The sequence below is a fragment of the Canis lupus genome, chromosome 13 (assembly GCF_011100685.1).
Source record: "Canis lupus familiaris isolate Mischka breed German Shepherd chromosome 13, alternate assembly UU_Cfam_GSD_1.0, whole genome shotgun sequence".
In the NCBI taxonomy this organism is placed as follows: domain Eukaryota; kingdom Metazoa; phylum Chordata; class Mammalia; order Carnivora; family Canidae; genus Canis; species Canis lupus.
Window position 1 is genome coordinate 45351599 of NC_049234.1, and position 22028 is coordinate 45373626.

Consider the following 22028-nt stretch of genomic DNA (forward strand, 5'->3'; position numbering starts at 1 on the left):
AATAGAACACTGAACAGAGTCTTTTTTCAGGCTTTGCTTCAGCACCCTACAGGGCTTCGGGATCATGACCACAAAGCGGATTATTGTTGGCTAATGCTATGAAAAATGTGGTGTTTTAGAAAGTGCCAAAATGTTCACAGCAGGCTCCAGCTCAGCCCTGCACTGGCCTTAGGCAAGATCCAGATTCGTTAGCAGGGCCTGTGTGATTCAGCTCCTGAGTCCTGAGTCTCCAACAGGGCTAGCTCTGCCCCCCACCCCGCACCCTGCACCCCCTGCACCCACGGCCCCATGGAGTGGCCCACCTTTTTCCTTCTCAGGCCTTTGCCTGTGCTTCAGCCTTCCCCTGCTCCCCACCCCATTCTCCCTTGTTCTTAAAGACTGAGCCTGTGGGGGGGAGTCACCCCCTCCTGGCAACCCCACCGGACTCCGGCTTACTTCCTCACTTTCTATGCCCCCCTTGCGCTCTGCAGTGGGTACTTACTGTGCATAGGTGTGTGTACAAGTGTGTGCCATGTGTGTAGATGCACGAAAACTCAATACTCGTAACGAACGTGTATGAAGCACTGGATGCCTGGCACTGTGCTGGTCCCTCTCCCTCTTGCAAGCCCACCCCCACTGCAGCCCTGTGACCGAAGTGCTAGGAGCTTAGTCACATAGCCAGGAACTGAGAGGACCAGCATTTGAACCCAGCTCTTGAGCCATGTGCTTCAGGGCAAGGCCACCTTGCTGTCCCTCAGCTGTCCCCTCACTGTGTTGCAACTACTGATGTCATTCGCTGTCGCCCCTTGACCGTGGGCTCTTTGAGGGCTGGCACTGATTTTTTTTTTCCAAGATTTTATTTATTCATGAGACACAGAGAGAGAGACAAAGAGAGACAGAGAGAGGCAGAGACACAGGCAGAGGGAGAAGCAGGCTCCATGCAGGGAGCCCGATGTGGGACTCAATCCCGGGTCTCCAAGATCATGCCCTGGGCAGAAGGCAGTGCTAAACTGCTGAGCCACCCAGGGATCCCCGATTTTGTTCAGCAACCAGGCCATTGTACCCACTCGGGAACAGATAAGTGAATTTAATGGGGCGCAGACTGAAATATGACTAATACCTGCTCCTTTGTATCAAGGCCCCCCAACCCCTCGATTTCTTTTATCTCCTTTTTGCCTTCTTTCCTTCCTTCCTTCACAACACGGTCGTGGGGCCTTTAGTTAAATTAGCAACCAAGTGTCTACCAGGAGAGAATAAAATTTAGTTCCGTATGTAGGGGGCTGAGATTCCTGCAGCGCCTTTTAAACATCCTGACAAGTAGCTACTATCATTCCCCGTTTACAGGCGAGAAAAATGAGGCCCAGAAGAGGTCACAGCACGGCCTGGCTCCGACTCAGGCTCTTGGCCCCTGCGATTTGCTCACCAAGAGCCTCGCTGGGCGGAGGAGACACATGCACTGATCCCAGAACAAGAGAGGTACAGAGAGAAGTGGGGACCGGGAGAGAGGGAGGGGGAGCCAGACCAGCAGGGCTGGGGGTGGCGGCAGAAAGCAGGGTGCGGGTTGGCCAGAGAGCAGGCGCTCCCTGGGCAGGGGCCTGGGGGGGAGTAGGGGAGGAGGGACTAAATACTCTGGATCACTCTGGATCACACCCCAGGGAGTCGGGGCCCACTCAGACCTTCCCCGCTCGGTACAGGGGTTCTGGGGGCTTCCAGGGGGCAGGGGGCAGTGGGGGGAGCATCTCTGATGACTTCCGAGGGACCAGAGCAGCCCTGGGCCTCCTGGCACCGTCTCTCTTGTCCCAGCTCCTACTTGCCATCTGCCTCCTTCTGCGAGAGGCCCTGGGAATCACGCGATCTTGTGAGTCACTCGTGTCCTCTCTGAGGAATCAATACCATCAAGTAGCACAGAAGCAGAGCAGTGGGGGATCCCTGGGCGGCCCAGCGGTTCAGCGCCTGCCTTCAGCCCAGGGTGTGGTCCTGGAGCCCCGGGATCGAGTCCCACCCACGTCGGGCTCCCTGCATGGAGCCTGCTTCTCCCTCTGCCCCTGTCTCTCTCTCTCTCTCTGTGTGTCTCTATGAATAAATAAATAAAATAAAATCTTAAAAAAAAAAGAAAAATACCCACAGCAGGGTGTAAATCTGAGCCCAGCCGATCTCCTCGCAGGGCACAGTTCCATTCTGGGAGAGAGGCGCCGTAATCAAAATCTAGTTGGCAGAAGGTTGGGTAGGACTTACTTAAAAAAAAAAAAAAGAAAAGAAAACACTATTTTTCAGAGCAGGTCTAGATTCATAGCACAGTTGAGTGGCAGGGACAGTCCCACGCCCCCCCTTGCCCCGTCGCCCGAGCGGCCCCCCATCACCAACACGCCCCGTCGGGAGGGTGCACCCCTTAGACTGCTGTCCCTGCGGGCCGCGTCCCCGTCGCCCGGGCTCACAGCTGTGCATCACAGCTCGCCGTGGTGTCCGCTCCCCGGGTCTGGAAAAAGAGCGAATGACACGCATCCACCATTGGGTGGATGGTATGACACAGAGTGGCTTCGCTGCCCCTAAACCCCTCGGGGGACTGAGTGAGCATCCCTCCCTCTCCCTGACTCCTGGCGACCCCTGACCTTTCTTCGGTTTCCAGAATGCCCGTAGTTGAAGTCGTTCAGCGTCCAGCCTTTCCAGGTTGGCTTCTTTCACTTCATAAGACGCATTTGTCTCGTCTCTGCCTTTGCAAGACTTGATAGCTCATTTCTTTCTTAGCACCGAATAATATTCCCTTGTCTGGTTGTGCCACAGCTTATGTATCCGTTGGCCGACCGGAGGGCATCTGGGCCGTTTCCAAGGTTTGGCAAAGATGAACAAAGCTTCTAGAAACGTCTCTGGGCAGGTTTTCGTGTAGGCATGAGTTCTCAGCTGCTGGGGCCGAGTGCCGCCTAGGTCATGGGGTAAGGAGAGTACGTGTTGTTTAAGCTTTGTCCAGACTGTCTCCGAAGTGACTGTACCGTTCTGCATCCTGGCCAGCGAGGAATGACACTTCCTCTGGCTTTTACACCTTGCCAGCACCTGGTGTTGTCAGCAAGGATTTACTTTTGAGAGGGAGTTTCTAGAATGCTTTCATCACCCTGGTCAGCTCTGCCCACCTGATTCACTTCCCTCTGCGTTAGGGAAAGGAGCCTCCGTGTCCCAGGAGTCCGCCTCTGAAGAGTTGCTGTGGCAACCAGGTGAGGCCCGGCTTCCCCGGTCCTGGCCCTCCCAGGGCTCCCCACTGCAAGGCCACCTGACCCCCCCCCAGACGCCTGTACCTTGCCGTGGCCAGCTGGCACTTGGCTCTGCAGACCTGGAGACAGCAAAACGGAGTCTCTCATGTCGAGCAGGAGCCTGTGCCACGTGAGGACACACGCAGTTAGGGTACTGCAGCTGGGAGACACCCGGGGCCAATGTCACCTGGACCTCCCACCCCCCTAGAACTGAGAAGGAGCAGAACCAGAGGAGGTCTGCAGCGGCCCAAGACTAGTTCAATCCCTTTATTTATTTTTTTGCTTAAAGATTTTACTTCTTCATTTGAGAGAGAGAGAGAGAGAGAGAGAGAGCAAGCACAGGCAGGGGCAGCAGCGAAGGGGGAGGGAGAAGCAGACCCCCCGCGGATCAGGGAGCCCAGGACCCCCTGATCATGCCCTGAGCTGAAGGCCTACACTTGACTGACTGAGGCCCCCAGGAGCCCCCGTTAAATCTCTTTTTAAAAAAGGGGCGGATTTTGGCAGCAGACTGTCAGACCCGGCAGGCCGGGGCCCTCTATGCGTGACCACCTGAGGAGGCCCCGGCAGGGATCTCTGAGCAGACCCGAGACCCTTCGGGCCTTGAACAGCCGCAGCAGGAGGTGCCGAGTGCTGACCCGGAGCAGAGCGAGGCCTTGTCCCCAGCGAGCACCCGCACTGGCTCCCCGGCTGGGCCCTTAGCCCCGCATGCACCCTGCTGTCACCTTGTGTCCCGCTCTGTGTGCTGTGTAAGACGCTCAGGTTAAGCACGTGGCCAGACGCCCTTGAGTGTGGAACCCTGAACCGATGGAGAGCGGTGACTTGACTTCCTGATTGGATAACGCCACATGGGGAAGGACACAGCTCGGTGTGCACCTGCACGGCGGGCTCGAGGCAGGTCTCACTGGGCCAGCTGCGGGGTCTAGGGCTCCAGGGGTGGACCGGAGCCCGCTTGCCTGGGTCCTGACAAAAGGAGACACATAGACTATTTGGCGGGTGGTTGAAGGCTGGAAGTATCTTGAAATGCATCCAGTCTATTTTAACAATACCGTAGACACAGTTTTTGTTTACCTGCCTTGAAGAAATGTTTTTCAGGGCTATTTCCTGAGCCTTTAAAGGGCATTCAAATGAGTTGTCTTGGAACAAAGATTCCAAAGACTTTCGTGACTGCAAGTTAGCAACAAGTTGGATTTATGACTCATCAGTCACACATTGTTGGTTGCCTAAGCAACTAAGCCTAGCTACTTTACACTTTGACTCTGGAAAGATTGGAGTCTCCAATCAGAACTTGTATCACCAAACCCACCTAATGTAATAAAGCTTGGTAGGCGAAAACCCCAAATCCTAGTGTGCATATTGGCATCCATTGCACAAAGTTGCCCTGTGCCTGTAATGCCTAGTCCTTGCTCAGAATGAAAATTGTTGAGCCTTGTCCTTTTCCTTTTTCCTTTTTTTTTTTTTTTTTTAAAGATTGTATTTATTTATTTGAGAGAAAGAGCGCAAGCATGGGGAGGCAGAGGGAGAGGGAGAAGCAGACACCTTGCTGAGCAGGGAGCCCAACATGGGGCTTGATCCCAGGACCCCAGGATTATGACTTGAGCTGAAGGCAGATGCTTAACCAACTGAACCACCCAGGCATCCTTGTTCTTTTTTCTACTCTCAATTATCTGTGTTCATTCATCCAGGTATCACTCAAATGAATTAAATCCAGAAGGAACCCAAAGATGTTTCTTTGGTCATTTGTTTCGCTCATTCCCCTCTTGAGTTTTCAGAGACTTGTTTCTAGTCTGTTATAACAGTCTGCAGATTAAAAAAAAAAAATATATATATGTATGGTTTTTGCCCCTATAAGTATCAGAAGAGTATCTAAAACACAGATAATAAATGGAAAAAGTAAGAACAAGCTAAACACTGTGACAAAACCTTCAGGCAAATCTCAAAGGTGAAGAAACATTCCATGCGTCCACGGTCCTGGACTCTCAGCAAATCATCACCACGAAGACAGAGGCTGTTACAGAGGAAGAGAAATTGAAGGGACCCAATTTTATTTTATGTTATTTATTTATTTTTAAGGGACCCAATTTTAGATTAGAGCCTAGTGCCAACAGTTTTGAGCAGCAACAAAATCTATTTTGGGAACAATTATGGAAATTGGAATATGGCTTGGGTCATAAATGGTATTAAAATTCATTAGGCTGATTAATATCGTGGCATGTTAGGCGTAAGTATTTATTTTGGTTACGTAGGATGTCCTCATTTTTTTTGAGTTGCAAATTGAAGTATTTAGGGGTGAAATGTCATGATATCTGTGATTTAAAGTAAAATACTTTAAGGATCTATTTTTTTCAAGTAAAATAGTTCAGCATAAAAAATAATATGAGTGTGGGCACCTGATGGCATAGCCAGTTAAGCATCGAACTCTCGGTTTCAGCTCACATTGCGGTCTCAGGGTCATGAGATCGAGCCCGGTGCTGGACTCCTCGCTCAGCACAGAGTCTGCTTAGGTTTCTCTCTCCCTCTGCCCCTCCCCTGCCCCTCTCTTTCCAAAAAATAATAATATGAGTGTAAAAGAATAAAATCTGAAGGAACTGCGCCGATCTGCAAGATCTCACATTAGATCTTTATTACTTGACCCAATTAACTTGAAAGTCTGCTTCGTTGAAATACTTGGGTAAGGAGACAGGACATGTGTACCTGCGTGCACGTGTACCGGTAACTGTTAGCCCATCAAAAACAGTTTCTCGACCTGGGCGGGAAAGTGCAAGGAATCTGGAGCTATTTAGCAACCGTGTGATCTTGGCCAAGGTACTTCATTGCTCTGTGCCTCAGTTTCCCCAATTGTAATATAGGCATAATATTAGTAGACCTACTTCATAGAGTAAATTGCAAGGTTAAATGAGTCAGACATTAAAACAGTTCCTGGCACAAAGTTATCGCTAAGTAAGTGTTAGCTATTATTATTATTGTTACTGTTTTTGTTATTGAGGAGCATGACCCTAGAAGATGCTGGGTTGGCATCAACTTCTATAATCAGTGCAGCTTCTAGAGTTTTCGGGTATGTTGTTAGCAGCCATGGGAGCTCCATATTCCTGGGGATCCGTCTTTTGAGGTCTTCCTTACACCACACTGAGGAATATCCCAACAAATGTTTTAGGGCTGGTGGACAGTGATGAGGCCTAAAAGCATTTTCTCTTCTCTTTCTAGGCAATGAGCAGTACTTTTTAGAATTCAGGATTGCCAGGCCGGTGGACTATTTCTCTCTGTTCCAGATACCTGATTGCGACAATTTCCATCAATTCCAATAAAAAAGGACATCACAGAACATGTCCACAATACAGTGACCTGAATCTGCTGGGAGAGCCTGTACTTCATCAGGTAAGGCTTTAACTCCCTTAGCAACCAAACTGCCCTGGTGCTGCAGCGTATAACAATCCCTGTGATGGCCTGACCTACACGGGGAGCCGAAGCACGCGCTCAGAAGCCCACGGTCCCCAAACCTCAGAGCCATATGCACATCCATCCCACCATTCATGGCTCAAGCTGCTGCTTGTTATGTTACACAGGCAAGTAGTTTCTGATCAGGAATCTTAATTATTATTTTTTTAGTTTTAAGATTTATTTACTTATTTGAGAGAAAGAGAGAGAGAGAGAATACAAGTCCAGGGGATGGGGCAGAGGGAGAAGGAGAGAGAGAATCTCAAGCAGACCCCACACTAAGTGCAGAGCTCCACGCAGGGCTCGACCTCACGCCCCTGAGATCATGACTTGAGCCAAAATCAAGAGTTGGATCTTAATCAGCTGAGCCACCCAGGTGCCCCATAGATAGTCTCTGTACCTACATAAACTTTCTTTGTTTTCTTAAAGATTTTATTTATTTATTCATGAGAGACATACAGAGAGAGAAAGAGAGAGAAAGAGGCAGAGGGAGAAGCAGGCTCCATGCAGGGAGACCATTGTGGGGCTCGATCCCTGGACCCCAGGATCACGCCCTGGGCCGAAGACAGACGCTCAACTGCTGAGCCACCCAGGCATCCCCCTACCTAAACTTTCTATCATTTAAAATGCAGCACTAGCTTTTCATATTAAGCATTGGGATAAACAAATAAATTGGATGCCTTCAGCAGCAATTATGGATCTACACAGGAAAAAAAATCATTGCTATCATTATACTATATATATTTATAATGTTGAATATATTCTTTACTTCTGTTTTCGAACATGATGATTTATGATCTCTATTGGGCCCTACTTTATGGCCTTAATACATACATACATATTGCATTATAGGAAGCAAAAGGATTTTGAACTAAGATGTCCCTCTCCTTCAGGATTCTGAAGATAGCATTCATTTCTTTTACTATTCATTGAGAATGAGCTCATGTGATTCATAGTAATGCAGGATCCTTTTTAAAACAATGCCTAGGAGGGTTTGAGCTGTGCATAAATAATTTAAAACAGACGTCATTAGGATATTGAGTTTATATTCACATAAAAATCTATCTAGTTCTCTTGAATTTTATGAAAGTAGAAGGCTAAGTCTCCCTGGAGCTAACTAGAGCACCACGGATTTAGATAGATGAAAAATTTCGATGGAGGGTATCAAATCACGAAAGACACAGTGAGAGTTGATGAGGCCCTCATTTTCCATCATTTAGAGAAATCGCTTCTGTCTGTTTCTTAGAACATTTTGTGCCCCCACTGCATAGTCTTGGCTGTGAAATAGGCATGTGTATTATATTATATTTTTGTTTCTCATTCTTGCTGGTTTTTTTTTTCTTTTTTTCTTTTTTCTCTCTCTCTCTTTCTTGACACCAGGGACAATTTGATGACAAGCTGAAAAACAATTGTCCCTGGTGTCAAGAAAGAGAGAGAGAGAAAAAAGAAAAAACATATGCCTGTTTCACCTCTCTGGGCCTCAGTTTCATGATCTGTAAAAAGGAGAGCAGTAGGCTGGATTAACTTTGAAGTTTCACTTTGGGGCTGTGAAATTCTAGGATTTTCATCTAGGTTTAGCTGTGATAACTATGAGGCAACACGGTAGCTGTAGGAGGTTGTTGCATATTCGTAACACCGAGTTCACAGGGCAGAAATGTAACTGAAGTTCCTTTGAGAGCTGTCCAGGGGCCACAGGACACTACTGTTGACATTATAAAGTCATCCTCACTCTTCATGCTTCCTTCCACTAGGAGGGGGTTTGTGTCCCTCCTGTGACGCTCCTCACATCTCTGCACTATCACCCACTCTTTCCTTGCAGTGACTTGTGTAGCTAGTGGGTTTGATAAAGGAAAGATGTTGGGATTGGAGACTGAAGGCCAAGAAAGAATTATTATTTTTTAAGATTTTATTTATTTATTCATGAGAGACAGAGAGAGAGAGAGAGAGAGAGAGAGAGGCAGAGACACAGGCAGAGGGAGAAGCAGGCTCCATTCAGGGAGCCCGACGTGGGACTCGATCAGGTTCTGGGCTGAAGGTGGCGCTAAACTGCTGAGCCACCCAGGCTGCCCCCAAGAAAGAATTCTTGAATGCAACGAGAATCTTTGGCGCAAAAAAGGTGGTTTTGAGCACAGGGACAGGACTCGAGGGCAGAAAGAGCTGCCCTGGCATCATGTGACGAGTGGCCCATGATATACTTTCAAGTTGGGAAGGGGTTGGGGATGGTGTAGGTCTCTAAGGAATTTTGGAAGCAAGGTTTCCAGGGCCTGGAGGGGGCTAGCTATGGTTGGGAAAAGGCTGTTTACCACTGTCTACCAAAATCTGAGTCATGAGACCTTTCAGATGTGTATCGGTGGGTCATGTGCTTGGGGGATGATCGCCACCTGGATCTGGAGGCTAGAGATAAAAGAAGTTACCAAAGGAAATTTTTTTTTCAAAGGAAATTTTTAAAAAGATTTTTATGTATTTATTTATTTGACACAGAGAGGGAGAGAGTGAGAGAGAGAGAGAGAGAGAGAGAGAAAGCACACCAGCAGTGGGGGGTGGCAGGCAGAGGGAGAAGCAGACTGAGCAGGGAGCCCGATGCAGGGCTCCATCCCAGGACCCCGGGATCATGACCTGAGCTGAAGGCAGATGCTTAACCCACTGAGCCCCCCGGGTGCTCCTCCAAAGAAATTTTTATGTGTTAAGTAGACTTACAGGATCCCAAGGGTCGGGCTAAGATTGCCTTTTGCTCTTAGCAGAGTATTAATACGGAGGCAGCAGAGATCCTAGAGGAAGGTCACTCTGCCTGTTTCAAGGACTTGTCAGTGGGCTGTAAATAGTAAGGAAATTTCATTTTTCCTTTGTCTTTGTTTCCCACATCACGTTTCAAAGGAGCTTCTGGATAGAGTTAGCCATCCCTTCCCTTTGGAGTCCTCTTGGAAGCTGGTGGACCCACAGAGAGTGTGCATCCTGCCCTGTTCCTTTGTGTTCTAGGATTAAAGGGCCAAGGCCCTGCTTGGCGAGGTCTGTAGTCATCCATGGGTGAGTTTGTCTAGTTCTGGGGTTTAGTATTAGGAAAACATTTCACTCTTTTTTTTAAACTAAAAAATAATTAAAACATTTATTTATTTATTTGAGAAAGACTGCAAGTGCATGCAAGTGTGGGGTTGGGGGGCAGAGGGAGAGAAGCTCAAGCAGACTTCCTGCTGAGCGGAGCCTGGTGCTGGGCTCGATCGCATGACCCCAAGTTCACGACCTGGGCTGAAATCAAGAGTTGGATGCTTAACCAACTGAGCCACCCAGACACCCTAGGATGACATTTCACCCTTAAATCCACACATTCTGCACTGTCAGCTTTCTTAGCAGTAAACATGATATTTTGGTTTCCTTGGATCTTTTTTTTTTTTTTGTCTATTTCTCAAGTAGTTCAGAAATTCAATGAGGTGCTATTTTGGGTGCCCTCTGCAGTCACAACAAGCACTACTAGATTGAGATAACAAGTGATGTTGGCCATGAACCTTCATGAACTTTCCCCCTAGATTCATGTAGGTCTTCTCCCAGCCTCCATGGTCTCTGGTAAGGCCTTGACAATGTCACTGCAAATTCTGGCAAGTCAGAGACTATGATCTTACTTAGCAATTACACAGCTGTGTGGCACGTTCGGTTCTTAAACGGAAGCCAAATATTGAAACAATCACCATGTGCCTTAAATATATTGCATCCAACTTACAACAGAGCAGAATCAAGACGGGAAGGAAGAGGTTCTTATTTACATGACGTTGGGTGAAACTCACGTTACCAATCTACCCTTATTATAATTTGTTTGCCCCTTAAATCCGGAAAGAAGGGCTTGAAGTCACAGGAGCAATATAATTTACTATTTCAGGGTCTGGTATGGTACCTGGACTTGGGTAGGTCCTGGGGGGGATCCAGCTGTGGACCGAGCGGCGCAAAAATCAATATTCTCCAAGAGCTTGTATTGTAGTGGGGGGAGGTATGCAATAATCAAAATAGTTAGGTAACTAAAGTAAATAATGTAAAAAAATAAATCAGTATAATACTGCAGTGTGGTGGCCCAGTGTTTAGAATCAAACAGCCTGGAGTCAAGGGCCCATCATTTGCAAGCTGTATGACCTTCGGGAGACAAGGGGGCTGGCCTTCTGTACCCTTAGATCAGTGACTCGTTGGCAGTGGGCTGCCAGGTGAGGCGGCTTCTTGGTCCCCTCGGGCTGCCCTAGCAAAACCACAGATTGGGGAGCTAATACACAACAGAAATTTGTCACGGTGCTGGAAGCTGGGAGTGCAATATCAGGGTATGAGGGGGGTCGGGTGAGGGCCCTCTTCTGGGATGCAGACTTCTCATTGTTTTTGTTTTTAAGATTTTATGTATTTATTTGTTGGTGAGAGATGTGGGAGAGGGAGAAGCAGGCCTCCCGCTGAGCAAGGGGCCTGATGTGGGGGCTCGATCCCAAGACCCTGGGATGCTGACCTGAGCTGAAGGCAGATGCTTAACCCACAGATCCACCCAGGTGCCCCTCTCACTGTATCTTCACATGGTGAAAGGGGCTAGGGAACTCTGCAGGATCGCTTTGAAAGCACTTAATCCCATTCCTGATGCCTCCACCCTCATGGTCTAATTTCCCTCCCAAAGGCTCCACTGACAAACACCATCACATTAGGAGTTAGGATTAGGATTTCAACATATGCACTTGAGGGGCATATAAACATTCAGACCATAGCAGGTGGCTCCCATTGGCCAAGGGCAGTTCCCAGGACGAGGAGCAGCCCTGAGTTGCTCGAAGCAGCTGGAAGGGGATGCATTAGCCTGGGGAAGGGCGTCCTATAGGGACACAGAAGTGTCCGCTATAGGAGGGTAATAGAAGATGAAACCACTTTTTCTAGGGGACCTGTAGGCCTTTCACATCATAGTCCCAAATGACTGGAACCTGAATGCAGTAAGAGTCCGTGGGTCTCCACTCGAGGAACAGAATGCAGGCACCGTGAGGGCTGCGGTCTTTTCACTTCTATTCTTCTGCTTCTAAAAGCCTGTGTAGGGAGGACAGCATGGTGCCTCTACAGATTCCTGGCTTCTGACTTCTGAAACGGCCAGAAGATCATCCTGTGTCTCCCTGGTTCTCCCTGGCTGTGGGCCCAGGACAAGCCCAGGCTAAGGAGGGAAGGAGCGGTTCCTCAGCAGGCAGAGGCTCTCGTTTGCAGGCGCCCCTTCTCCAAGTGGGGTGAGGAGTACAGACACCACCACTCCACGTCGCTTTGGAAATGATCCTTTCCTTTTTCAGACTAGCTAGGGAGAGTCAGCCTGAGACCCCTCCCTACGTCATGGGCTTTTCTGGGAGGAATAGAAGCTTGTGGCCATATGTGAACCATTACTGTGGGACCTCGTTTCCAGGCCGCCCCAGAGAACTTCACCAGAGGTGAGCTATCTCAGTCCTACACTCTTAGAGGGAATCCCAATGCTGCTAACCTCTCATAGGAGGAGAGGCGAGTTGAAGACACCCCAGACCCAAGAAAATCTCCCTGGAATCCTCTTTGGAGAAAAAGTGAATCAGATGGGTAAATTCTGTGTTGGGGGGGTCTCCTAGGAGGATTCCTACAGACTAGTTATGGGCTTGCTAAGCAATTACTGTCTTACAGAGTCTCAATGGAAGATTCAAGACTACCCGGTCCCCGGCTAAGATCACATCCAGAGAATCATGCTGAAGATCTCTTCCTGAGATCTTTTTTTAAAGATTTTATTTATTTATGCATGAGAAGCACAGAGAGAGAGGCAGAGGAAGAAGCAGGCTTCACCGGGAGCCTGAGGCGAGACTGGATCCCAGGACCCCGGGGTCATGACCTGAGCCAAAGGCAGATGCTCAACCACTGAGCCACCCAGCCGCCCCTCTCTCTAAGATCTTGACCCTCCTGTGCAATAACGGATAAAGAAGTAAATGGTATTTTGATAGGGATTGCATTAAACGTGTATATTGCCCTGGGTAACATTGACATTTTCACAATATTAATTCTGCCAATCCATGAGCATGGAACATAGACATGGCCAACATGCATATGAGAAGATGCTCTGCATCACTTGCCATCAGGGAAATACAAATCAAAACCACAATGAGATACCACCTCACACCAGTGAGAATGGGGAAAATTAACAAGGCAGGAAACAACAAATGTTGGAGAGGATGCGGAGAAAAGGGAACCCTCTTACACTGTTGGTGGGAATGTGAACTGGTGCAGCCACTCTGGAAAACTGTGTGGAGGTTCCTCAAACAGTTAAAAATATACCTGCCCTACGACCCAGCAATTGCACTGTTGGGGATTTACCCCAAAGATACAAATGCAATGAAACGCCGGGACACCTGCACCCCGATGTTTCTAGCAGCAATGGCCACGATAGCCAAACTGTGGAAGGAGCCTCGGTGTCCACCGAAAGATGAATGGATAAAGAAGATGTGGTTTATGTATACAATGGAATATTACTCAGCTATTAGAAATGACAAATACCCACCATTTGCTTCAACGTGGATGGAACTGGAGGGTATTATGCTGAGTGAAGTAAGTCAGTCGGAGAAGGACAAACATTATATGTTCTCATTCATTTGGGGAATATAAATAATAGTGAAAGGGAAAATAAGGGAAGGTAGAAGAAATGTGTGGGAAATATCAGAAAGGGAGACAGAACGTAAAGACTGCTAACTCTGGGAAACGAACTAGGGGTGGTAGAAGGGGAGGAGGGCGGGGGGTGGGAGTGAAAGGGTGACGGGCACTGGGTGTTATTCTGTATGTTAGTAAATTGAACACCAATAAAAAAAAAAAAAAAAAAAAAGAAGTAAATGGGCTTCTAGAGTCCTTTCTGTATGCTAAGCACTATTCTAAGCACTTCAGACATGGGAACTGATTTATTCCTAGTAACATCCATCCTAAATAAGCATCATCATTATGCCTCATTTTACAGGTAAGGAGCCCGAGGCACTGAAAAGTTAGGTGGCTCACCCTAAGGTTGCCCAGCTTGTAAGTGGTGGGGCCACGTTGGAGCCTCTGCAGGTGGCTCCGGGATCTGTGCTCTGCGGCTCATCACCGTCCTGCCCTCCAAGCTATTCCGTCCACCTGCCGGCTGGAATTCTGTTCACCCAGCTTCTCCCAAATCCAGCGCTTGGGTGAAGTGGAGACAGGGTCTGACCTAGACTCCGGCTGTTCCAGGCAGGCTAATACTTTGATGCTTCTCCAAAGTCTTCTCCTTTTTCTTCTCTTTCTTTGAAGGCAACCTGAATTTAATTTTAAAATTTATTTATTTTTGTGAATATGTGAAACACTAAACATGGCTCAAAAATCCAAACATCATACAAACGTATACGTGGGGACCTCTGGTTCCTGTCCCTGTCCTCTCGTCCGTGGCATTCTTGCCCCTCCATCCCAGGAGAAGTCTGCATCCCAGAAGGGGGCCCTCAGCCAACCACGCTCATAACCACTTCTGCTCATTTCTCGTGTCTTTTCAATGCTTCAAACGTCTGAGCAAATCTAAGTGTGTGTAATTATTTTCCTCTTTGCCTTATAGGGAAGTCGGGGTACTGTAAACATCACTTTGAACCTTTCTCTTTTTCCTTTTCTTCTTCATTTGTTTCTCTTCTACTTATCCCAGAGATATTTCTACATTAGCACAGATTTTTCTTTTTCTTTTTCTAAAACATCTTATTTATTTATTTGAGAGGGAGAGAGAGAGCACAGGCAGGGAAGAGGAGAAGAGGGAGAGGGAGAAGCAGGCTCCCCGCTGAGCAGGGGGCCTGATGTGGGGCTCGATCCTAGGACCCCGAGATCATGACCTGAGCCGAAGTCAGATGCTAAACCCACTGAGCTACCTGCGTGTCCCTAGCATGGAAAACTTTCTTATTCATTTTTCCTGGCTTCATAGAATTCTGTCCCTTGGAGGTGCCACATTTTATTTAACCAGGCCTCCTCCGTAGGTCTAGTTTTTGCTTTATGCTCCGATGAATGCATCAGTAGCAGAATTTTGCACATCTGTAGGTACGTGCAGGTTCACACAGTTGGCAAGGGGTGAGGGCGAACGTCTCAGCGGTGGGATTGCTAGCCCCAAGAGGAAGAGCAGTTACAATTTTAACAGCTATTGTAGGTTTTTCCCCAAACCTAAATTCTATACATGGTTCCAGGTTTATTTCCAGGGAAGCTGAACCCCGCAGGAGGCAAAGGCAGCAGAGAAGTGCCGTAAGGAGGCCCCTTGCAGCCTCACCTCCAGGGTTCAGGTCCAGCTCCAAACTGGAATATTCCATACATAAAGCAAGAGCCCTGCAGGCAGGTGGGCTCACATCCTCAGGAGGCAGCATATCTATCATGGGTGGAACTGGAGCTAGAACCTTGGGAGTGGAACTGGAGCTACCCCAAGCAGCTTTTCAAACTTGCTTCCATAGTGTTGGTCCCTGAGAGGAGCTGTTGGTGGCTTCGTGCAATGTCGACCTAGCTAGAGTGGAACTACCTTTAAGATCCCCGGGTATAGGAGTCCCCTGGAGTCCTCCAAGAGACACTGGAGAGGCAGAGATGAAGCAGCAGCCACTGTGAAGTGAGCAGGGGCAGTTAGGCACAGCCACAGAGGGCCCAGTGGGTTCTCTTTGGTTCATGCTTTTCCTCCTCTGAATCCAGCCCTTCTCCCCGACTGCTGGCCCTACTGCCCAGCGGCGATTCCAGACCCTCCAGGAGATGCTTTGCTGTGAGCTCACAAGGGTGGAAGCCACAAGGAGCTGACGGCCTTCAGAAGCTGCTACAGTGGCCTCCTCTGTGGCTCCTCTCCAGCCGTTGGTTTCACCCAACGGCAACAAGCTCTGACTGGCCCACCTGCACCAGGGCTGGCTAGGGCCCTTCTCTGCTACTTTTGGAGACGTTCCTTCCTCAGCTCCTCCCCAAACTGGGTAAGATCTAATCTATCCCATGAACCCTCTTAGTGCTCCTGCTTCCCTGATTGCACTCCAGCGGTAGGAGCGAAATAGAATCATCTTCATCTTATTACATTTCCAGGGACATTTTATCATCCTTTATGTACTGTCACACCAGACACCTTGAATACAATCAACATATATCAATACAATCCATGTGGCGTTGACTACAATGTCCTTGAATGCCTTGGTGGAGCAGGCACAAGAGAACTCTTCTCAGGAGAACCTTCATCAGTCAATCTAAAGACCCTTGTCCATGAGACAAACAGTAACTGGGGACCAGAGACACAGAGGAAAGACAAACTGTCCCCCCTCGTATCTTGCAAAGACTCAAAAATCTCCAATCTCCGGGGCTAGACAGGTCACCTCCAGGCTGCTTCCCCTTGCTTTGGCTTGAGTGTTTCCACCTCATCGTACAGCACCAAGCTGAAGGGAGGCCAGCAGGACTGAATTCAGTCACAAAATTGCTAAATTTACTCATTCATAATCTTGTGGTGCCTTGAGAAGCATGTTGGCCTGAGGTACAGAGGATCTGGTTTCTGGTCCTAATGGCCAAGAGCCATCTGTGGTATTAGGGGAAAGTCATCCAGCCTCTCTGGGCTTCAGGTTTTTTTTTTTTTTTTTAATTTGTTTTATGATGGCAATACTAATTGAAGAGATTATAGATCTTTGCCACATACCTGAATTCATCGCTCTTGTAGAAGCCTTTGCAGAAGCCTGCGTTTTGGTTGTTTATACAGTGTTCCTCCCTTCTCTGCGGTTTTTGCTCTTGTGGTTTCCGTTACCCATGGTCAACCGCAGACAGGAAGCGGATGGATGATCCTCCTTGTGACGCATTGTCAGGTCAATAGTGGCCAAACCGTATGTCCCCACTCCTGCATCACTTACCTCACTCCGTCTCATCACAAACGCATTTTATCATCTCACACCAAGAGGGAGGGTGAGGGCACCATACAGCAGGATGTTTTGAGAAAGAGAATGAACACGTTCACGTAACCATGATGATATATTGTTACAGCTGTTCTATGTTGTTGTTAATCTCTGATTGTGCCCCATTTGTAAGTTAAGCTTTATTGTTTGTATGTCTAGGAAAAATCCACAGTGACCATGGAGGTCAGTCATACCCGTGGGTTCAGGCGTCCAATGGGGTCTTGGGGGCCTATCCCCACTGATATGGGGAGATTGTATCAGAGTTCTATGGAGTGTGGCATGTGTGTCCCAGAAGTGCTAGGGATTGACATGGGCAACCTCACTTGATCCAAATGTCGGATGGTCTCTTGTCCTGGTTGCATCATATGGAACCACTCTGAGGAGACACGGAGTTCCAGAACACAGAGAGGGTTGAAGGTGGTCTCCTCACTCTTGCATTTGCTTTTGGACCAGTATGATGTGTTACAGGTCAGGCATGCCCAGCTCTATTAGCATAGCCATTTTTGGATAATAGTCACAGGTTTCAATTAAATTAACTCTCATAAAATGGACAAATGACTGAAAAGATTTCCTGCAAGGAAACCATGGATGGAAGTGAAAACAGTAGCACGTGTGCAAGCAAACAACGAAGATGACAAAACAGACGCTTTTACTTCCCTAAAACAAGCTCTTGGCTCTCCGCATTAAAAGGTAGAAAAAATAAATAAATAAATAAAAGGTAGAAATAACATGGGCCAAATTAGATCTGACCAAAAAAGCCGGGCAAAAATACTCAAAATTATCAAGAAGTTTACAATTAGGCTCATATCTACCATCATTAATGAGTAGCCTTTCCTTTTTTAAAATTTTAGGTATTTTTAAAAGATTTTATTTATTTCTTTGAGAGAGAGAAAGAACGCAGGAGCAGGGGGGAGAGGCAGAGGGAGAGGGAGAAGCAGACTCCCCGCTGAGCAGGGAGCCCAACACAGGGCTTAACCCCAGGGATCATGACCTGAGCGGACGGCGGATGCTCAACCGACTGAGCCACCCAGGGGCCCCAGTGGGGTACCTTTCCTTCAGGGCATATTGTATCCCAAAAGATTAACTAGTGTTTGATGATGCCATTATGATTAGCAAGGCATTTAAAAGTGTTACTGATTTCACTTTTATGTTATCTTTTTATTTTCTTTGTGTGTGTGTATGTATTGTAATGCTCGTAACACTTTGATAAGTGCACATATTGGAGGAATTTACTAAAGACTTCTTTTTTTTTTTTTTTTTTTTTTTTACTAAAGACTTCTTACTGATTAGAGGGGCAAGACCAAAAAGCCGGTGACCACTGCTTGGGGCTGAGACTGATGTGTCCGCATGTCCATCTGACTTATGAAGAAGAGATGTGGGTGGTGGTCCAGCTTGGACTCTGCATTTCAAGGTTGTTAGAGATTTATCGTTCTGCTTTTTATGACTTTTAACATAATTACAGAAATCAAGAAAAGGATTGTATTTGGAAATTCAGTGTTTTCATTTCAATGGTCAGACCCCCCTCTCCCTACTTTGAGGAAAAACAAGACTAAGTTTAATTATCTTTCAATGAACCATTTTCTCTCTGACTTTCATCTGGTTCAACATCTAAGTAGATCCACGTTGCTAACTTGTTAGTTTTTTTTTTTTTAAGATTTTATTTATTTATTCCTGAGAGACACAGAGAGAGGCAGAGACACAGGCAGAGGGAGAAGCAGGCTCCATGCGGAGAGCCCGATGTGGGACTTCATCCCAGGACCCCGGGATCGTGCCCCGAGCCAAAGGCAGACACTCAACCACTGAGCCACCCAGGTGTCCCAATTTGTTAGTTTTTTGGAACAAAGGGAATCTGTGAAGATTTTTTCAGATTCAGAAAAGACTTTCTGTTAGGATCTGGAATATGTGCAATATTTGTTTTTAGGTCTACTTTACAGTTCCAAAGTTACTTTTGTTCAGGAACAACAACAACAAAAAAGCTCCTTGGTTTCCTCATAGATTGATGATTTATGGGTGTACTATTTTAAAGTGTACTTTCTGCAGAAAATAGCCATATTTAATACTTTTAAGTTATTTTTAAATTTTGCAAAATATAAACAGAGACAGAAAAGAAACAGGGTGTAAATGTGGACTCAATTGTGCACCAGGAACAGATAAGCCCCTAAATCTTAGCGACTCAATGCCGTAAACATTTATTTTTCACTCATACTACATGCCTAGCGCTGCTTGGCAGGTGGGGCTCTGCTCACTGTAATCTCTCAAGGACTGAGGTAGACAGAATAATGGTCCCTGAAGGTATCCATATCCTAATCCCCAGAGCCTGTGACAATGGTACCTTGTGTGGCAAAAGGCTCTTTGCTGATGTGATCAAGTTAGGGCTCTTGAGATGGGGAGACTGTCTTGGGTTAACCTGGTGGGCCCGATGTAATCACAAGTGTCCTCGTAGGAGGGAAGCAAGCATGTCAAAGCCAATAGCAGGAGATGTGACCATGGAAGGAAGAGGCTGGAGTGATGGAGGGACAACCACAAGCCAAGGAGTGAGGAGGGCAGCCTCTAGACACTACAAAAGGCAGGGAAGTGGATTTTCCCCTGAAGCCTCTAGAAGGACCCAGCTGTCAACACCCTGACTTTAGCCCAGTGAGATGGATTTTGGACTCTGACCTCCAAAACTGTAAGATAATCAATTTGTGTTGTTTTAAGGTGCTGAGCGTGTGGTAATTTTGTTATGGAAGCAATAGAAGACTAATCCAGGGACCAGGGTTCCATCTTGACAGATTTCGTTCATGCTCCCTAAGACAGGAAATAAAAAATCGGTGAATTGTGTGTCTGCTCTTGAAGCTTCCACCAGAAGCTTCTGCTTGCATTTCTTTGGCCAGCACGAGCCACATGGTCACACTGGGGTCCAGAGGAGGGGCAGCGTGCGGGGCCGCCACAGGGCCTCAGAGCATCCTGAACAGTGGTCAGAGAAGAGCTGATCTGGAAAGAATAAGAGAGCAATAGCGTGACTCATTACAGGAAAACTCAGGTGACTTAGTGGACACAATCAAAAGCTTTTTGTTTGTTTGTTTTTAGAGAGAAGGAGGGGCAGAGAGAGAAGAAGAGAGAATCTTGAGCAGGCTCCACGCCTAGGAGCTGGTGATTGAGGCAGTGGCTACCAAGGCTTCATCTGAATCCCAAGGACAGGAGGATCCCTCCTCTCCTGGGCTCCGCGGAGCTAGAAGACAGAGCCCACCACTGATGACCAGAGTTGGTGAACTCAGATTGTTGTAGACTAGTTACAGTCCACAGGTCTCCGAGCTACTTTCTGGCTGGCTTTGGCCCATGGGAGGAACTGGGAGGAAATCGGTTGGTGGGAGGAGCCAGGGTATTTCTCCTCCTCTTCTCCTTGGGTGGAGACAGGCACTGGATTTCTTCTTGTCACCTGCTTCTGCAGCATCCGTTTTCAACTTCCTCGTTTGCCAGATGACCTCCTGGCTCTAGTAACTCCACCTCCTTCTTTTGTCCCTCCAGCCTGGGGATGGGAATAAATGTTGTGCATTTGCCAATCTTGCCAGTTACTTCATTACTTTCTGGCTTTTTCAAGCCTCTTACATCATCGGTAGAGCCAATTCCCTACATTAAAATTCCAATTGAAAATAGAAAAATAAAATAAAATAAAATAAAATAAAATAAAATAAAATAAAATAAAAAGTTCCATTTGATTTCTGGATTCCTGGTTGGACCTTGGCTGAAACCCCAAGTAGCCCAGAATTTGGCAGGCACCCTGCCCATAAAGGCAACTCTGGGCAAAGCAGTGTCCTCATGGTTCTAAGTAGTACATGGGAGAAGATGCTACTTCTTGAGAACAACACGCATCAGCAGGTTCAAGACCAGAGTGGATAGAGATGCAGGATGGCCAGATAAAATGTAGGTGTGTCTCATGTAATCTGTAGACTGTATAATTCTTTGTTGTTGGGGCTGTCTTGCATATTGTATGGTGTTTAGCAGCATTTGGACCCTGTTTATGCCAAAAGATTATTCTTTGCTTATGTGAAATTCATAGTAAATTGGGTATCCTGCATTTTTATTTGCTAAATTGGCAAACTTTAAAAAAAGATTTTATTTATTTATTCATGAGAGACACATAGAGGCAGAGACACAGGCAGAGGGAAAAACAGGTTCCCTGAGGAAAGCCCCATCCAGGACTCGATCCCAGGACCCCAGGAAAATGCCCTGAGGGGAAGATAGATGCTCAACCACTGAGCCACCCAGGCGTCCCTAAATCTGGCAAACTCAATAGAGAATAAGCTCATGTTGAGAGCTGGCTTCAATGCTGGACCGTGCAGGAATAAATATGGGGGCATGAGGGTCAGTTTTGGAAAAAAGTTGTGCACTGGAATCATACCTCGATTGGAGTCTTTTTATAAGCTACAGTTATTGCGACTGAGGCAATTATGAAATACGGGTTAGTCCAATCAGGGGACTGTGGAATGAAAGCTCGGAAAAAGGCCTGTGCATATGTGTTTGCGTGGTCGAATGTATAAATGAATTACAGAAACTTACCTGAAATAATGGCCTACATCTAGCAGTTGCTAGAGCAACGTTCTCAATCATTTGGGGGTTTAAAGATAGAGAGATGGTGGGGGGGGCACCTGTGTGGTGCAGTCACTTAAGCATCCACCTCTTGATTTCAGCTCAGGTCATGATCTCGGGGTTGTGAGGTCAAGCCCTGTGTTGGGCTCTGAGCTGGGTGTGGAGCCTGCTTAAGATGGTCTCTCTCCCTCTCCTTCCGCCCTTCCCCTCTAAAATATATATATTTTATACTACTGGTTGGACCTTGGCTGAAACCCCGAGGAGCCCAGAATTTGGCAGGCACCATGCCCATAAAGGCAACTCTGGGCAAAGCAGTGTCCTCATGGTTGGGCACTGTTATAGAAGCAGTAGGTACTCCTGGCAGCTGGTGGGTGGAGGCCAGCTAACCATCTTACAATGCCTGGGACAGCTCCCAAAGAATCATCTGGTCCAAGAGGTCAAAGAGTGCTGCTGTTGAGAAACCCTAGTGTAAATGCGTTTGGAAAGGAAGTAACCAGCACAACACATTCTGTAAAGGCCTCTACAAAATGTGCCATCCTAGAAGCGAAACCAGATAATACGGCTGGAATTCCATGGGATTGTATTCCAAACTGAAAGAGGTGCAGCTGGCATCACAGGGGCCCCTCACTTGTCATCCTGTATCTGGGATTTAGCCACCAATCCAGGCAGACGATAGATCATCACTGTAGGTGGCATCATGTGGCTTCGCTCTCAGGTATGATCTGTATCCCTAAATAGCTGGAATACAGTGCCATTGTTCCTTCAGGGTGATTTATTTCTTCTGCGTGACTCAAGAGACGGGTATATGTGTGGCAATATGGTTCATGTTCAAGGGCTTCACTGGGGACGGTTGTAAGCTAACCCAGGCCAAAGCGGTGCAAGAGACATGCCTGAAAACCAAAGGAATTCCAGTTCCTGGGAAAGGTAACCAAGTGCTTTAATC

General features: G+C 47.3%; 2 long non-coding RNA genes across 3 annotated transcripts; one reads left to right on the forward strand and one right to left on the reverse strand.

Moving 5' to 3' along the window:
• Positions 1–1331: 1331 nt before the first annotated feature.
• LOC106559644 lies at positions 1332–20144 on the forward strand. 2 transcript variants are annotated; one of them, XR_005368369.1, is made up of 5 exons: positions 1332–1455; positions 6423–6593; positions 17791–17927; positions 18960–19184; positions 19586–20144. It is a non-coding gene; the product is annotated as an uncharacterized LOC106559644 (long non-coding RNA). The 2 variants fall into 2 exon arrangements; XR_005368370.1 differs by lacking the exon at positions 1332–1455 and adding an exon at positions 3022–3185.
• On the reverse strand, positions 2271–4400 carry LOC102152415. Its single transcript, XR_005368368.1, has 4 exons — positions 4290–4400; positions 3944–4181; positions 2589–2897; positions 2271–2455 (listed from the first exon to the last, which is right to left on the reverse strand). It is a non-coding gene; the product is annotated as an uncharacterized LOC102152415 (long non-coding RNA).
• Positions 20145–22028: the final 1884 nt, after the last annotated feature.